A 17,237-nucleotide genomic window follows, 5' to 3' on the forward strand; every position below is an offset into this window, starting at 1 on the left:
TACTAAGTGTTTAGCAATAAGGGAGCTGTGGCTGAAGTAACAAATTTATGGGCACCTCAAATACCATCACCATTATCTGAAAATTGTTATATTGTTTAGTGTACATATATTCTTTTATTGTGTTTTCTTAATTGCAAAACAATATCGGCATATTGTGGACAATTACAAATGATACTACAAAGTTACAGAAACAATTCTATTCAGCTTGCGAGTACAGCGTGCGATCAGATTAAGGGATGAAGTTCGAAGTGTTGTGGAAGTCTCCAATCCGACGACTAGTCTGTTGCAGCTCTGCGACCTACTTCATCATGTAGAAGCTTCCACATCTATTTTTACCCCATCAAACTTACTTCCGTCACGAAACTGTTGACTGATCACTTCTCATTCCGTCGCTTTTTAATGGAACAACGTAACTGTAAATGAAAAACATAACGTTGTGTCCTGCAGCATCTTCGCTTTGCACATCTTCCTCGAATACTAAAGTGACGATTCGGTGAACCATAAATTGCCTTTTTCCCCAATTTCAGAAAGTAGATCGCCATTTTTAACCCATTTACACACCTAATCTTTCAACATTCTCCTGTAATCTCACATTTCTTGTCGTCAGAATTGTTCGTCAATGCACATTTTACTTTCTTAAAATACCACACTATAGAGATCTTCTTATTGTCCAACTGTATTTTATGTCCTCTCTATTTTGGTTGTCGCCCCAACTGCAAGTCTCAGCTGCTGCTAAGTAAATACTGCTCTAGGTTCCTCAGCATCACGTCTCAGTTCGACTACATTCCGTTATCCTCATCTACTTTCGTTGATGTTCATCCTACAACCTCTCTTCAGAACACTATCCATTCCCTTCATATAATCTTCAGAATTACAATTTCAATGACAAAACTTTAAGTTTTTATTTCTTTTCCCTGAACTTTAAGTCCGCTTCGAAATTTCTCCTTGGTGTTCTTCGCAGGTTGCTCTGTGTATTGACAGAATAACGTCGGAAATAAGTTACAACCTTGCCTCCTACCCATCTCACTTACTGTTTTCGACCACGTCCTTCGATTGATGTAAATGAAGATAGATTCCGTGAAAGTTGTAGATAATCTTCCGCTTAGTGTATGTTATCCCCGCTACCATCAGTGACTCGGAGAATGTACCGGGTGATCAAAAAGTCAGTATAAATTTGAAAACGTAATAAACCACGGAATAATGTAGATAGAGAGGTAAAAATTGACACACATGCTTGGAATGACTTGGGGTTTTATTAGAACCAAAAAAAAATACACCCCGTATTGCTAGACGCGTGAAAGATCTCTTGCACACGTCGTTTGGTGATAATCGTGTACTCAGCCGCCACTTTCGTCATGCTTGGCCTCCCAGGTCCCCAGACCTCAGTCCTTACGATTATTGGCTTTGGGGTTACCGACATCTGTAGGGATGCTGAAAGGCAACATCCGACGCCAATGCCTTACCATAGCTCCGGACATGCTTTACTGTGCTGTTCACAACATTATTCCTCGACTACAGCTATTGTTGAGGAATGATGACGGACATATTGAGAATTTCCTGTAAAGAACATCATCTCTGCTTTGTCTTACTTTGTTATGCTAATTATTGCTATTGTTATCAGATGAAGCGCCAACTATCGGACATTTTTTGAACTTTTGTATTTTTTTGGTTCTAATAAAACCCCATGTCATTTCAAGCATTTGTGTCAATTTGTACTTCTCTATCTACATTATTCCGTTATTTATTCAGTTTTCAAATTTAAACTGACTTTTTGATCACCCGGTATACACTCAATAACGTCGAAAGCATTGTCGAAATCTATAAATATGATTTTGCCCTTTGTGAGTCTCTTAAAATGAGTCATAAGGTCAGTATTGCCTGACATGTTCCTGCATTCATCAGAACCAAAAATTATCTTTTCCGGGGTCGGCTTCTACCACTCTTTACATTCTTATTTAAGCGACTGGTGCCAATATTTCCACACACATGACCTCTGACACTAGTTTATTAATCTGAATCATTCTGAGGGACTTACGTCTTCTCGGGGCTACTAGTGTTTACTCGTAGCTCTCTTCTCCATTGTGCTTTCGAGCATTCGTTTGTAATGGATTCAGTAATGCCCATATTTCGTTATTAAATCTCAAGCGTCTTACTTGTTAAAATTCTTTTAGATTTTTGCAGTCTTCTGATAAAACAACCAATAATCCGTTGCATCTGAGGAAGACTGCATGTTAGTTGTCGATAGAATCCTTAACTTAAGGGCCTCTACAAACTTTAAATGAAAACAAAACACAGTAATGGTCTTACTAAAATTGCTTTGTAAAATTTAGTTACTGTTTCTTTCTTTACTCATCCATCTTTTTACTGCTCCTCTTCAAACACAGAGTGTAAAATGTCTGTTTGAGGCATGTTGCGATCTTAGTTTTGGAAACGAGACATATTGGAATCTTAATTTTGGAAACGCTTTTTTCCCGTCCCTCCAACAGCTGTCATCAATTTCCATATGTACAATAATTCACTGAATGATTTGTACTGTTTCGTTGCTGTTTTACAATGCTACTTACGCAATAAAAATAATATGTATGTTTTTTCCAGCTTCATTTTTCCTTCTTTATTTACTGCTCATTCCTATCAGAATCTACACATGCATGTGGGTAACTACATCACAGAAAGGAGATATACTGATTTCATATGCTAAGCTAACTCTAAAACAATCATGTGGATTCGGTTACTGAAAGGATGAAATAATAAGAATCGATTTCTTCAAAAAAGAGAGAAATGTAGGGAAATAGAGGAGTTTCATACTTTTACATTGTAAAGAATTCAATCAGCAAAGCTCTTGGAGAGGGTCTGACCTTTTACTGTAACGTAACGATACTCTGATTCAGAACCTGCTCATCGTCTTCGTCCTGAATACCCAAAGAGGGAATTAGAAGTTTTAGCTAAATATAAAAAGCACAGAAGGAGAATGAGCGTCTTCCGCTTCACTGTAGTGGTGAACGACCACTCTATAGCTTATTTTGTTACGTGTCATGGGTCTTCTGACCAGTTTAATGGGGCTCGTACTAATTTCGAGTCCTTCGCTAAACCTTATCCCAGAGTAGAACTTCCCGGCATCATCCTCAATTCTTTGCTGTATATATATTCGAATGTCTGTCTGCACTTACACATTATATTCGTTACTGCGCCCTTTAATACCGCGAAAGTTATTTCCTGGTGTCCTGATGACGGTGTTCCAAATAGTCCTTCCTCGAAGATTCTACGACGAGTATCCTTATGTGTTAACTCTCCAGTTTTCAGTATCCTATACGACTCCTCAAACACTGTGATGCTTCTATTTTCTCATTTTTCAGGAGTTCACGATTCACTTGCACACACGTTTGCCAGAAGTGCCTTCTCAACAACTTCGTTCTCCTATTAAGTCCTTTGTTTGACACTGATGACGTCTTATTGGCAAACAAACCTCAGTGAAATGATAATTAAATGGACACCCCAGCTGCAAACAGGCGTTGATATAATTCATTGGGGACATTTTGAAAATATGTGCCACGACCGGGCAGCTAGGGTGTCTATTTAATTATCGTTTCATTTCTAGCAAAGCTGCATGGTCATCAACGGTAACTATTCTTTCGGGAACAGATACTACCGCCATGTATAGTTAAAACCTCACTGAGCTAGTGTTAATCTCATTTCATTCTCTCTCTCCTTCGTCCATCATGCGTTACTTTAGTTTTTATGTAGACTCAGACATTCACTTGTTATGGGTCGGGACGTCACAAGTGTTACTGATTCTGATATGCGGTCACGTTGATACAGGATGGCTGACCGCCCAGCGGGTAAAAGGAAAGTGCTCAACATTTCAGAGTGAGTCCGCGTGACATTATTATTTTGTTTAAGGCCTCTCTTTAAATACTGCTAGTGCAACCGCACTATTTTCGGTTGTATATATTCACTTGTATAAAGGACTTGTCCGAAAGAACAGACACCACGTCTTCGTATAGCCTTCAGAGGTGGTTCAGAGTAATTTTTACCCTGATTTGGGAATGGATTTTTAGGCGTATTTTAAAAGTGGTGTAGTGTGAATTGAGCCCTTTGTGATCAATAGTTTAAATCAAATCTTAATGTTCCTCTTGTGGTCTTGTTATTGGGTGTGTCAAGAATACGTACAGGTCTCGATCAATTGCAACCAACTAACTTGTTGATTAGTAGAATAGCCTGCGTTAATTCGTGTTCAGTCTACTTGAATCCACTCAGCATTTCTGTATACCATTGCTGAAGTTACTCCCTGTGTACCCCGGCACCTAGGTCATTTAAAGGATCCGGCACGTGATCAACATGTCATATATTCTTCTTAATTTGAGAATAAATTTACCTTACACCTAAATTTTTAGAGAATTTATGGACTTACGTGTGTAATTTTCAAGTATCTGAACTACTCCCAGTTTTATTGCACTGAAAATTGTTAGTTAAATTTTGTTTTAATTAAGCTCCTTATAAACGTTGGATTTGAGCCTTTTTTGCTGTTCAGATTGGTGAGCCAGATGGTACGATAATGTTTACCTAATTGTTTAAAGTTATACTGAGCATTAACTCACCGTCATTCTAATCGTTCGACTTGAGTCTGTTTTGATGTAGAGACTGTTGACCATGCCTATACAATCACATTTTGCCTAATTCTTTCAAGCTACATTCCGCTTTAATCGAGCCTCCGTTTAAACAAGGTACTGAACCTGTTTACTTTTTACACTGCTTTGATTCGAGCAGATTTATCTTTCATTAATTTCCATCTAAATAATTGTTATGATTCTCGTAATGCTGAACTTTCCTCTAAAATCGAAAGTTGCTTCGTTGTTCCATGCATTCTACCAGTTTATACTCTCCCAAATGTCTCAGTAAATAAAGAAAACATTATATTTTCGTTGTAGGCTACAGTCGATATGAGTTTAGTCGTTCAACTCCAGCAGCTTATGCCCTGTTATCCTGCCGTAACAAAAATAGCTCTTTCGGTTTCTTCTTCTGCTTGTATGTTGCGTATTTGGAAACTTTTCCACAGTTTCTCCGCTCCAGCTTGTTACAAGTCTTTTACTAGATGCACTTTCTATATCTTCAAAATTTTGTCATTCAGCCTGTGTAAATAATGAGTCCCCCGTTTAGTAGTTGTTGCTGTTTTATTTATATTTTTCACATGTTCCCAGCTTTCTTTGTTTCTTATTAAGTCATAATTTTCCTCATCATTCTTCGCTGTATACTGAGGCGAAGAAATTCATGGGATACCTCTTACTATTTTGTTGGACCATCTTTCGCCCTGCGTGATGCAGCAAAATCGACGTGGCGAAGACTCAACAAGTCCTTGGAAGTTCCTGTAGGAATATTGAGTCATGCTGCCTGTAAAGCCATTCATAATTGTGAAAGTGTTAAGGGTGCAGGAATTTGTGCAGGAACTGGCCTTTTGATTGTGTCCCATAAATGTAATACAGTAAGCAATAGAAATAGGACACAGTCACTTCTCCTAACAATGGCCCACTCTCTGGGAATGGTTTCTCTTTCTAAGGACTGCAGAAATGCTTCAAAAGTAGAAAATGACTTCCTCGAATCATATTCTGCTTTGGTTACTATACTACTATTAATTTCTAGTGAAAGACCTTCACTGTCTAACCTAGCTCGCCTTTCCTCTGCACTTTCTCGAGAGCTGGTGGATGGAGTAGACAAATACTTGGACAGCGTCGTAACACTGATGGAACAGCACCCTCTCCAAGTCTTGGTCTTGAAAGCTTGACAGTAAGCTTTGTGCCTTTCACTTCATCATAACATTCCGCATGCCGGCAGATTTCAGATTCGGTGAAGTGAAATTCACAAATCCACAACAAAGTAGTGTGAACACTCATTCCTTTTCCACAAATATCTACTTCACACGTCACACCGCAGTGGAAGTACATAAATCATTTAAGCCTAACAATAATATAGCATGATCTAAAACAACATTCATATTGCATCTTTTGTTAATTAATACTATAAGCACTAGGAGCATGCCTCAACATGTATTAGTATATGATGAATATACCTGTGAACTGCTTGTGACACAGCAGTACTGTGATAGTTATGGAGCTATGTGTCAAGTTCCTATTATGAAATAAGTGGCCCCATATTTCAGTAATATGTTGGATTCTGCAAGTTAAGATAGCAGTTATTTTGTAATTTTGACTTTAGAGTTTCTTCATTGTCACGATATATGAGATACCAACAGCTGCAGAATAATATTTCACAGTGCGTGTTATTATGCCAGCACATATTAAAACTGTGTCATTGGAGGTAACGCAATATATATAGCACAAATTTCATGTGTGGATAGGATGCAAAACACAAAATAACAGGTGCCAACGTAAATGACACACCTCAGTAAGATAGTCATGTATGTGAAGGAGATGTCAACTAAACATGCCGTACCAAGATGTGCTGTATGAACTAAACGACACTTGACATGTCAATTAGCCAACTCCAAAATTTAAGATACCGGAAAGATTAAGTAACTAGATGCGTTATTAACGAGAATATCGCTATGAGAGGCAGCTCAAGTAATACAAGACGCTACTGAAACCTGGTTGTGATGACACTTATTCTGCAGCGTAACCTGAAGCGTAGGTTAGGTTGAAAGATGTTTATTTGGTTGTGAGTTGGCCAATGCGTAATCTCGGGAAACAATAACACATACAAAAACAACATAGATATGCTTCACACAGAGAGATCGCTTTTTAAACATGAAAACAGCAGTTTCAACATCCGTTAGCACTCATGCTAACTATTGCGAGAGTGAAAAACACCACTCACTCACAGATAGAGAACAAAATATAAATTACAGAGAAATTTAAACACAAATAAAATATGACATGGGCCACGAATTTATATTTGGTTTTCAAAATCAAAATAAAGCCACTTGAAAACGAATATTATTTACTGCAAACTTCTGCTCACAATTTGAGACAAATGTAGCAAAATTTAAGATATCCCACTAGCAAAAAAATAGTTAATTATAATTGTAATAGGTAGATAGCTTTTACATACCTTCGTGTGCTGAATGGGTTGGAAATTGTTCCGATGAATCGCTGAAAGCCATTTCCGACGCAGATTCGAATCTTTCTTCCGCAATTCCTATGACAGCTTCGTACACGACATTTGTAAACCATGTTCACGGTAGATCCACTATAAGTAAACACTATAATCGCTAATTTTAAGGACGAATGTAGCACTAGAATCAAACAAACGTGTAAATAGACAAACGCATCTAAACACAAAGTTGTGGCCCGCTTGGAGTGACCTGTCATGAATTCCGCACCGCGGCCCTGTCTCTAGGTGGTGGTCATCGTACCTGCAGAGGGACTTCTGGCCGAAGCCCTCTCCTCCTTCTGCATAGCGTCAGAGAGAAGGGAGCCAGTCGCAAAACATATTATAAGGGTCTGGCGGCAGTCCATCGCGATGGCAGCCACTTGGCGAAAAGCTGGTGGAGAGAGCTATTTAAGAGAGACTGCTGTTAAAAGTGTCGTTGGGTCAGGAGGTCGTAATACTCCATGCATTTTTGTGTTAGAAGCTGGGACGATATAGACAGAGCGGCTGGTGCACATTATCAGTGGAGGCAACCCTGAAACCACCCCCCCCCCCCCCCCTGACGTCATGATTCTTTTATCGAGCGGCAGAAGCATATATTTCACGTCAAATATTGTCAGGGAAGTTTAACAGCCTTCTTTCAGAAAATGGAAATGGTCGGCCCTGGAAGATTAGATCTCTCCATAAATGAGGGGCTGTGGTCCCATCTAGGTAGATGTTTTTTGTCAAAACATGGCCGTGCGTACCGCGACAAGGGCGCCTCCCTTGTCTAAGATCTTTTTTCTGACAACAGAAGCCTGGAAGCTCTGATTGGCTACTCTCACTATATGCAAAGTGGAGGCTTGCCCACCCAGAATCGAAATCCTGGTGCTCTGTCTGGATTGGCCACCAGGGAAGATTCAATGAGTACAGATACTTCGATTGGTTTGTGCAATTTGGGGGTGGTTTCGATATTACTAATGGGGCTCCAATACCGAGTCTTGGTGGAAAGTGATTGTGATTCTTTGCTTTCCTTCCTCTTCTGCACCTTTCCTGGTGGAGAACTTCAGGCCTTCCCCTAGTGCATGAGACTGGTGTTCTTTATATTGTGGTGGACTAAAGGCCAATGTCAGTTTCCAACTGTACCGACAGTGGAATGCATATCATCACGCACATATCATTTGTTAGAAGGGCCATGAGGGTGAACTTATTCGTCCTGAGATGGCCGTCTGACGTTCGCCAATTCCAGTACAGAACGTCGTGTCTTTGAATCACGTCGGTTTGGCCAGACCAGCGAAATGGCGCACATCACACTGAAATCTGCCCGAAGTTCAGAGCTCTAACAGGGAAGTTTCCCAAGTTCTGATAATCGGAATGGCAGACCGCGTAGTTTGAAAATGTTTTTGGATGCATCAAAACATTACAGCTGCCGCAGGACACTGCTCCTCAACCAAAGAGCGCCGTTATCGGCTCCCGCATGAATCAAGATGAAAGAATAATATACTGATGCATCGGCGTATGGTTGTTAAATGATATTCACAGCTCCATGTTCGCAGGTGAATCATAGTTTTTGGTATAATCAGTCGTAGTTCAATATAGCTATGCATCACACTGGATTCATGTAAAAGAATTCACACTGCGTAATAACAGGTATTAACTGAGAGGAGAATTTGTATAGCTCCCACCCCAATATATGCTTTGCACACTCAAACACCATTCCTTTTTCTGATTTGTGTTTTTCATGTTTGTGTAAGACTTCTCAGCTAATTGTAGTTACAAAAGTGCTAATAAAACTCGTCATCATTTTGTAAACTTAAATGCGCCACTGTCATTATTCATACTCCCTCAACTATTCATTGTTTTAATTTGATCGTGGTGGTACATGGGTACACCAGTAATTTAAGGTTCAATCTCAATACATTACTTAATTTGATTATTAATGCCATGAATAAATTCACTAACTCATCTACAAGTTATTATAGGTGTAGCTCACTAATTGAAGATTGTTAAAAAGGTAATACTTTCCTTTATCTAAAAAATAATAACATTTAACATCACTCAGACGTATATTTATGATTAAAGCAAATGACAGCCTGCAAGTTTTCTAATAAATTGAATGTATTTCGTCGACTTTAAATTCTTCAAGATTCCTTTATGATCATATGTTCTTTGAAATAACTTTTGCAAGTCTCATGCACTTTTCGGTTTGTGACCTTGCGGAAGTTCAGCTGATATTGTATCTTCCCAACTTTTTTTTAAGAGTTCTGTTTCTTTGATTTAGTTAGTGATTGATAGCATAGCTTCTTCCAGAGTCGAACAAATATCTGGATATAGGAAAATTATTTAATATAGTAATCAATAAGAGTACTATTACATGTGTTACGTTTGTCGAAATGCTTTTCAGATGTATTTTAATTTTCTGTACTATTCATCCAATTCTTTCTGTTTAATTGTTGAAACAAATGCCTCATACTTGGTGCACTTTTACTTATTTTCGAAGATGTGATCAAAATCGCTTCACATATTTTTTGCTATGTTTATTTGAACTTCAACAAGTTGTTAGTCACGACATAATCAAATGATTGTCTTTATAATGCTAGATGTTTCTTTTATTTGGTATTTAAACTGATTTTCATGTTTAAGCTGTGCATTTGCCCTTTTTACTGATATTTCTGTATACAAGTTTCACATTCTTCAGTTCAGCAGACTCTCTTTTTATGTCTGACTAACCTGGTTTGTTTGCTGCTGAATTGATTTGCCTAGATAGCTCTTGCCAGATCGCACATTTAATTATTATTGTCTCGTCTTGGAATTATTTTATTGGTTTTTACAGAAAGTCTTATTGTGTTACCTTATTTCTGTGGCCTGTTATATTTTTATATGTACATATGTTATTTTAACAGAAATTAATAAGCCATTTCTGACTCCTTTAATAGTCAGGCATCCTTCAGTATTTAATTTATAAAGGGTATCTATTACAATTTACATTATTCTAGTATTGGATTTGTGGAAATCCATGTTTGAAATTTTCTTGTAGGTTTTGTGAAAGAGGTTAACATTACATTCAACTGAAAAATTTTACGGGCATAGATCATCCTATTACGAATTACGCTAATTCTTTTGCTTGCCATATTATCTACTGCTGTTTCTCACATTTTTTCTTTGCTTATTCGGGCACTGAACTATCCTAATAGTTCACATCCAGGCATCTTCTTTTCTGTACAGCTAAAACAATGATTTCAAATTTATCGAAACTTATTGTCTATGTTTACCAGCCTGTAATTAGGAGACGGTATTTAATGTACCTAACTGAAATTTCATTTTCAATATGAGGTTTGAAAGAATGCTATGGTCGTCTTGATTCACTGCTTGTTGCAGTGGTTGATTAAGCTTCGGTGTTACTAGAGCAGGCAGTGTACAGTAGATAGTGTGCTAGGCTAAAAGCAGCTACTCTGAGAACAAAAACACTGTTGTTATATCTATATTAGGAAACTTAAGAATTTAGTGTAAACTAGGATTCATAGCCCTCTGTCTAACTATTCAGCTATATCCCATAAAAAGTGGGCAATAAGGCACTCTTTTATGTTGTATTACAGTATCTGAGAATTTACATTTACCTGTTGGACGTATACCAGAAACTAGTTACAGAATTTCGTACCAGTATAAAGAACTCTTTTCTGAGTTCTGGACAGGGAGGCTTTATCTAATTCCTGGAAATGATTTTTACAGTTCATGATGTTCGCTCTTATTATCCACCACAAATTTCATTCTCGAATATGTTTATTGATTTGTAAGTCGAGGAATCTCATGGTTTCATAATAGGTTCGATCATCAAATTCACATAATGTTCTTATAACCCTCTTCACTAGAGTACTTGTACGTCTTTAGCTCCACTGGCACGAATATACTGTGTGAAAGTGTAGAAAGTTCCTACCAATCTAGTGTATGGTAAAAACATGGAAAGAAATTTCAGAGTGAAAAACAGACAAAGTTGAGCTTTTTAATTAATATATATGCGTGCTAGTGCCACTTCAATTTACTATCACTCAGGATGCCTATTGTCTTTACTTACAGAATCTCATCCATGTGTGCTAACTGGTCTCTGCTGCTGAAAACCACAAGGAAGTTTCTTTTGGTGGAATTTCCAAAATATACGAGGGTTAAGTTGCAACATGCACTTCTGAAACTGGTTTTAAAATATTAAACAGTATCGATGTGGACACAGGAGAAATATTTAGAAATTGCTAGATGTACGGCAACTCCTTTATTGACGCGTTTTGAAGTCACTCATCTTCAGAAAATCCAGAAAAATTTACAAAAATTGCGAGTAGCACAGCGATAGTAGCTAAAAGGCAAACAAGAAACTATGATGAATAGCGCATGAAAAACACGTACCAAGTCTGGGAGAAAAACTCCAAATAGGCAATATCAGAGTCATGTGAATATGACACATTACAAAACAGAAAGTACAGTTATATACACTCCTGGAAATGGAAAAAAGAACACATTGACACCGGTGTGTCAGACCCACCATACTGGCTCCGGACACTGCGAGAGGGCTGTACAAGCAATGATCACACGCACGGCTCAGCGGACACACCAGGAACCGCGGTGTTGGCCGTCGAATGGCGCTAGCTGCGCAGCATTTGTGCACCGCCGCCGTCAGTGTCAGCCAGTTTGCCGTGGCATACGGAGCTCCATCGCAGTCTTTAACACTGGTAGCATGCCGCGACAGCGTGGACGTGAAACGTATGTGCAGTTGACAGACTTTGAGCGAAGGCGTATGTGGGCATGCGGGAGGCCGGGTGGACGTACCGCCGAATTGCTCAACACGTGGGGCGTGAGGTCTCCACAGTACATCGATGTTGTCGCCAGTGGTCGGCGGAAGGTGCACGTGCCCGTCGACCTGGGACCGGACCGCAGCGACGCACGGATGCACGCCAAGACCGTAGGATCCTAACAGTGCCGTAGGGGACCGCACCGCCACTTCCCAGCAAATTAGGGACACTGTTTCTCCAGGGGTATCGGCGAGGACCATTCGCAACCGTCTCCATGAAGCTGGGCTACGCTCCCGCACACCGTTAGGCCGTCTTCCGCTCACGCCCCAACATTGTGCAGCCCGCCTCCAGTGGTGTCGCGACAGGCGTGAATGGAGGGACGAATGGAGACGTGTCGTCTTCAGCGATGAGAGTCGCTTCTGCCTTGGTGCCAGTGATGGTCGTATGCGTGTTTGGCGCCGTGCAGGTGAGCGCCACAATCAGGACTGCATACGACCGAGGCACACAGGGCCAACACCCGGCATCATGGCGTGGGGAGCGACCTCCTACACTGGCCGTACACCACTGGTGATCGTCGAGGGGACACTGAACAGTGCACGGTACATCCAAACCGTCATCGAACCCATCGTTCTACCATTCCTAGACCGGCAAGGGAACTTGCTGTTCCAACAGGACAATGCACGTCCGCATGTATCCCGTGCCACCCAACGTGCTCTAGAAGGTGTAAGTCAACTACCCTGGCCAGCAAGATCTCCGGATCTGTCGCCCATTGAGCATGTTTGGGACTGGATGAAGCGTCGTCTCACGCGGTCTGCACGTCCAGCACGAGCGCTGGTCCAACTGAGGCGCCAGGTGGAAATGGCATGGCAAGCCGTTCCACAGGACTACATCCAGCATCTCTACGATCGTCTCCATGGGAGAATAGCAGCCTGCATTGCTGCGAAAGGTGGATATACACTGTACTAGTGCCGACATTGTGCATGCTCTGTTGCCTGTGTCTATGTGCCTGTGGTTCTGTCAGTGTGATCATGTGATGTATCTGACCCCAGGAATGTGTCAATAAAGTTTCCCCTTCCTGGGACAATGAATTCACGGTGTTCTTATTTCAATTTCCAGGAGTGTATATTGTGTTGTTTTAGCAACATTAATAGATTAATGTTCTTTTGCTACATTTTAACATCTTAGTTTCGTCGCTGTAGTTCATCGTATGTACGACCATTCTTTAACGTGTTCACTTCATTTTAAATTACATTTTTCTCAAGGGTTCCACGTAAAGTATGATACTCCAAGCGCCACCTACTGGCCACTTTATTATCTTAGGCATTATGTCAAGTCATGTGCACTGAGTTACGTTTCGGAATGTGTCATATACACATGATTCCATGCTGCCTTTATGAAGCTCTTCTCCCTGATTTGGTATGTTTTTTTCACGCACTCTTCATTGTTCTTTTTGTTTGCCTTTAGCTACCATCACTGTGCAACTGTTGATATTTATAGCCTTCTCCTGATATCCTGGAGACGAATGTATTCTAAACTAGTCATTAAAGCAGTTGCCTTACATCTACCGGCTGTCAAACATTTATCCATCCTCCACATCAGCATTGTTCACCATTCTCAGTTTCATAAAATGAGCCTATATGTATTGTGTGATTACATGTCAAATCTTACAACTTTTCGAAAAAAGTTGGTTTTGTTATACTAGGATTCACATTTATTTAAAGTCGCTATATTCTAATCAGTTCACGTACCTTCAGTTAGATAGTTCATTGGTTGAAACTTCCTGGCAGATTTAAACTGTGTGCCCGACCGAGACTCGAACTCCCAGGCTGTGGCTAAACCATGTCTCCGCAGTATCCTTTCTTTCAGGAGTGCTAGTTCTGGAAGGTTCGCAGGAGAGCTTCTGTAAAGTTTGGAAGGTAGGAGACGAGATATTGGCAGAAGTGAATCTCTGAGGACCGGCCGTGAGTAGTGCTTTTAGTAGCTCAGATGGTAGAGCACTTGCCTGCGAAAGGCATAGGTCCCGAGTTCGGGTCTCGGTCGGGCACACAGTTTTAATCTACCAGGAAGTTTCATATCAGCGCACACTCCGCTGCAGAGTGAAAACCTCATTCTGAATTCATTGGTTCTCTGTTTAGTGTAAAGATAAGTATACATCTCCGAGGGGACAAAGTTGACAGTTGGCTGTGCTACCTTTACGTAAAGTAATAAACAGTCATGACACTAACTTTCATTATGCTGGTAGCACTACGTCAGTCCTCAGAATACTAAGTTTTTGTTAGACAAAGGTATTCTGACATTACTGATGTGCTTAAGCAGGAAAGTCGTTGTGCATGAGACAAACGGGCGTCGTTTTCGTCTCTCCCGTTATTTAGAAAACGTGACTAAACTTTCTGTTGCTCGCAAACGCTTTGTTCATGCACTCAGTTTACCAAGTGATCGGTTGAAGTAGTGGTAGAGAAGTGATTAGCAACCTGCGCTCGCTTTCTGGATGACGACAGCTCAAATCGCAGTCCGGCCGCCCTTTTTAGATTTCCTGTTATTTCCCTAAGCCACTTGATGAAAATGCCGCAATGGTTCCTTCGAAAGGGCACGGGCGATTTACGTTCACATCCTTCCTTAACGCCAGCTTGCGCTCTGCCTCTAATCATTACCATGTCGACGGGACGTTAGACACAAACCTTCCTTCCCTCGTATTTAGAAAGCTACCGAGGGTCAGAGAAGATCTACTATCGACGTGGTAAGCTGGAAGCTATGGATGACAGGATGGTCATTACTCTTATACACTGAAGAGCCAAAGAAACAGGTGCACCTGTCTAACATCACATAAGCGCTCTGTGAGCACCTAGAAGTGCCGCAACATGACGTGACATAGACTCGACTAATGTCTGAAGCAGTGCTGCGGGGAGCAGACACCATGTATCCTGCAGGGCTGTCCATAAGTCCGTAAGAGTACGATGGGGTGGGGATCTCTTCTGAACAGAACATTGGAAGGTATCCTAGATATGTTCAGTAATGTTCATTTCTGGGGAGTCTGGTGGCCACCGAAAGTGTTTAAACCCGGGAGAGTGTCCCTGGAGCCATTCTGTAGCTATTCTGGACGTGTGGGATATCGCATTGGCCTGCTGAAATTGAACAGGTCCCTAGGAATTCACAATGGGCAAGAGTGGAGGCAGGTGATCAGACAGGATGCTTACGTACTTTTCACCTGCCAGAGTCGTATCTAGACGTATATCACCCCAACTGAACAGGCCCACACCATTACAGAGACTCCACCAGTTTGGTCAGTCTTCTGCTGACATGCAGGGTCCATGGATTCATGTGGTTGTCTCGATACCCTTACACGTCCATTCGCTCGATACAATTTGAAACGAGACTCGTCAGACCAGACAACATAATACACGAACGTGCCTTCATCTCCGAAAGCCCATATCGATGATGTTTAATTGAATATTTCGCACGCTGACGCTTGTTGATGGCCCAGCATTGAAATCTGCAGCAATTTGTGGAAGGTTTGCATTTCTGTCACCAGAACGATTCTCTTCAGTCGTCTTTGGTCCCGTTCTTGCAGGATCTTTTTCCGGCCGCCACGATGTTGGAGATTTACCGGATTCCTGACATTCATGTTACACTCGTGAAATAGTCGTAGGGGAAAATCCCCACTTCATCGCTACCTCGGAGGTGCTGTGTCCCATCAGTCGAGCACCGGCTGACTGTAACACCACGTTCAAACTCATTTAAATCTTGATAACCTGGCATTGTAGCAGCAATAAAGGATGTCCCCTTCAAGCTAGATGAGTTTCGTTCTTTGTAGTTTATTCGTTTGATGCTTATTTCGTGTGATACTTGGCCCAGTCAGTATCAATGGACCACCCTGTATTTCGAAAAAACTTTGATTATCTCTACTACTTTTGTTATCAGCTCCAATTATACCTACATTTTTGGCATATTATGGACACGAAATTCCGATTAGTTACTTTTCGGAGGTCCGCACTGGAATTTTATCATCCATACCAGTCAGTCGGTAGTTAGACACATATCACCGGCCCACATGCACATTGTTGCTACCCATATTTTTTCTTTGTAGCCTGTTATGCTCTATCTCTCCACCTTTTGCATTATAATGAAACGCTCGCGAGTATTCCATTGTGGGTAAAATGCAGTCATGCATTGTGAGCACTTAGCACTTCGGTATTTGTATGCCAACATTTTTAGTGGCTAGAAACCACCATCATTTTGCAGTTTTCTTTATGAGTATAATTGAAATTGTTATTACTGCATTATCTCTCGTGAATCTAGGCCTGTCTTTGTCATGGAGGAGATCTTAATTTTGGTTGTACATTGAGACACACACACGATACAAATATGTTTCCTTTCACCGTATGAGACACGTTTGTAATTGTCCGACTCCCCGAAATGTGGCACTGATGCACAGAGGGATCCCACTCCGCAAATTTTTATGGACTAATCATGCTGATTCAATTCAGTCATCAACAAGATGCTGGTTATAGGCGTTACCTATTATTAGAGGTAATGTCTACCTTCAATAAGACGGATTGAGAATCGTCACTAAGAAGACAAGCACACACATGAAACGTAGAGCTTGCCTCAGGGAAGAATCCTCTGACAGGTAGCACTCGTGAAGGCTCGGTGGTCACCAGTCGTGCCCATGCAGTCGAAGACCGGTTATTGGGTACTTCGTGTCTGTTTCTACCAATTCACGGCAGGACGACACGAAATCTCATTCCGAGGGAGAAACTGGGTCCCCACCATTTCCAGACGGTTCGGCGGCGGCGAGAGCTGATCGTATTATGTTCCGCTTCCCCCTTTCCCTCGGAGCCCCGGAACTCTCGGACCGTGGCGGGCCCTCCGACGTCATGAAGCCATTCCTGCCGTCTCTAAGGGGACCGGGAGCGCCCGGCCTAGTCCCACAGCGGGTGCGGAGGCGTCTGCCGAGATTAAATTTTAACAGAATCTCTTTGTCCAAGAGAGCCACTCGTTACGATGTAATAACGCTGCAATTTTTGCTCTGGGACCGCGTACTTCGCACAAAGGAGGCTCAAAAGGGAGAATCCTTTCGCTGGCTGAAGACGACGCAGATAACCTGTCCGCAAATATTTCTTGGAAAAAAAAGGGAGATTCATGCCACCGTGCAGAGGTTCCTCTTACGCCGAAAGTAAAATAGTTACATTCATTATTTGAAAATTTGCTCTGCTTCAGAAAGAACCAACGCACTACTTCAAAGTCTTTCTCTGTATTCGGCTTACAGGTGAGACAATATTGTCCAGTCAAATGAGATTACAGTTGGCTAGGTCCTATAAATTGTCCATTACACTGAATGTCATTCGATGGAGTAATGCCTTCAGTGCTTAGTAGACCTCTCTT

Source organism: Schistocerca americana, chromosome 4 (assembly GCF_021461395.2).
Source record: "Schistocerca americana isolate TAMUIC-IGC-003095 chromosome 4, iqSchAmer2.1, whole genome shotgun sequence".
NCBI classification, from domain to species: domain Eukaryota; kingdom Metazoa; phylum Arthropoda; class Insecta; order Orthoptera; family Acrididae; genus Schistocerca; species Schistocerca americana.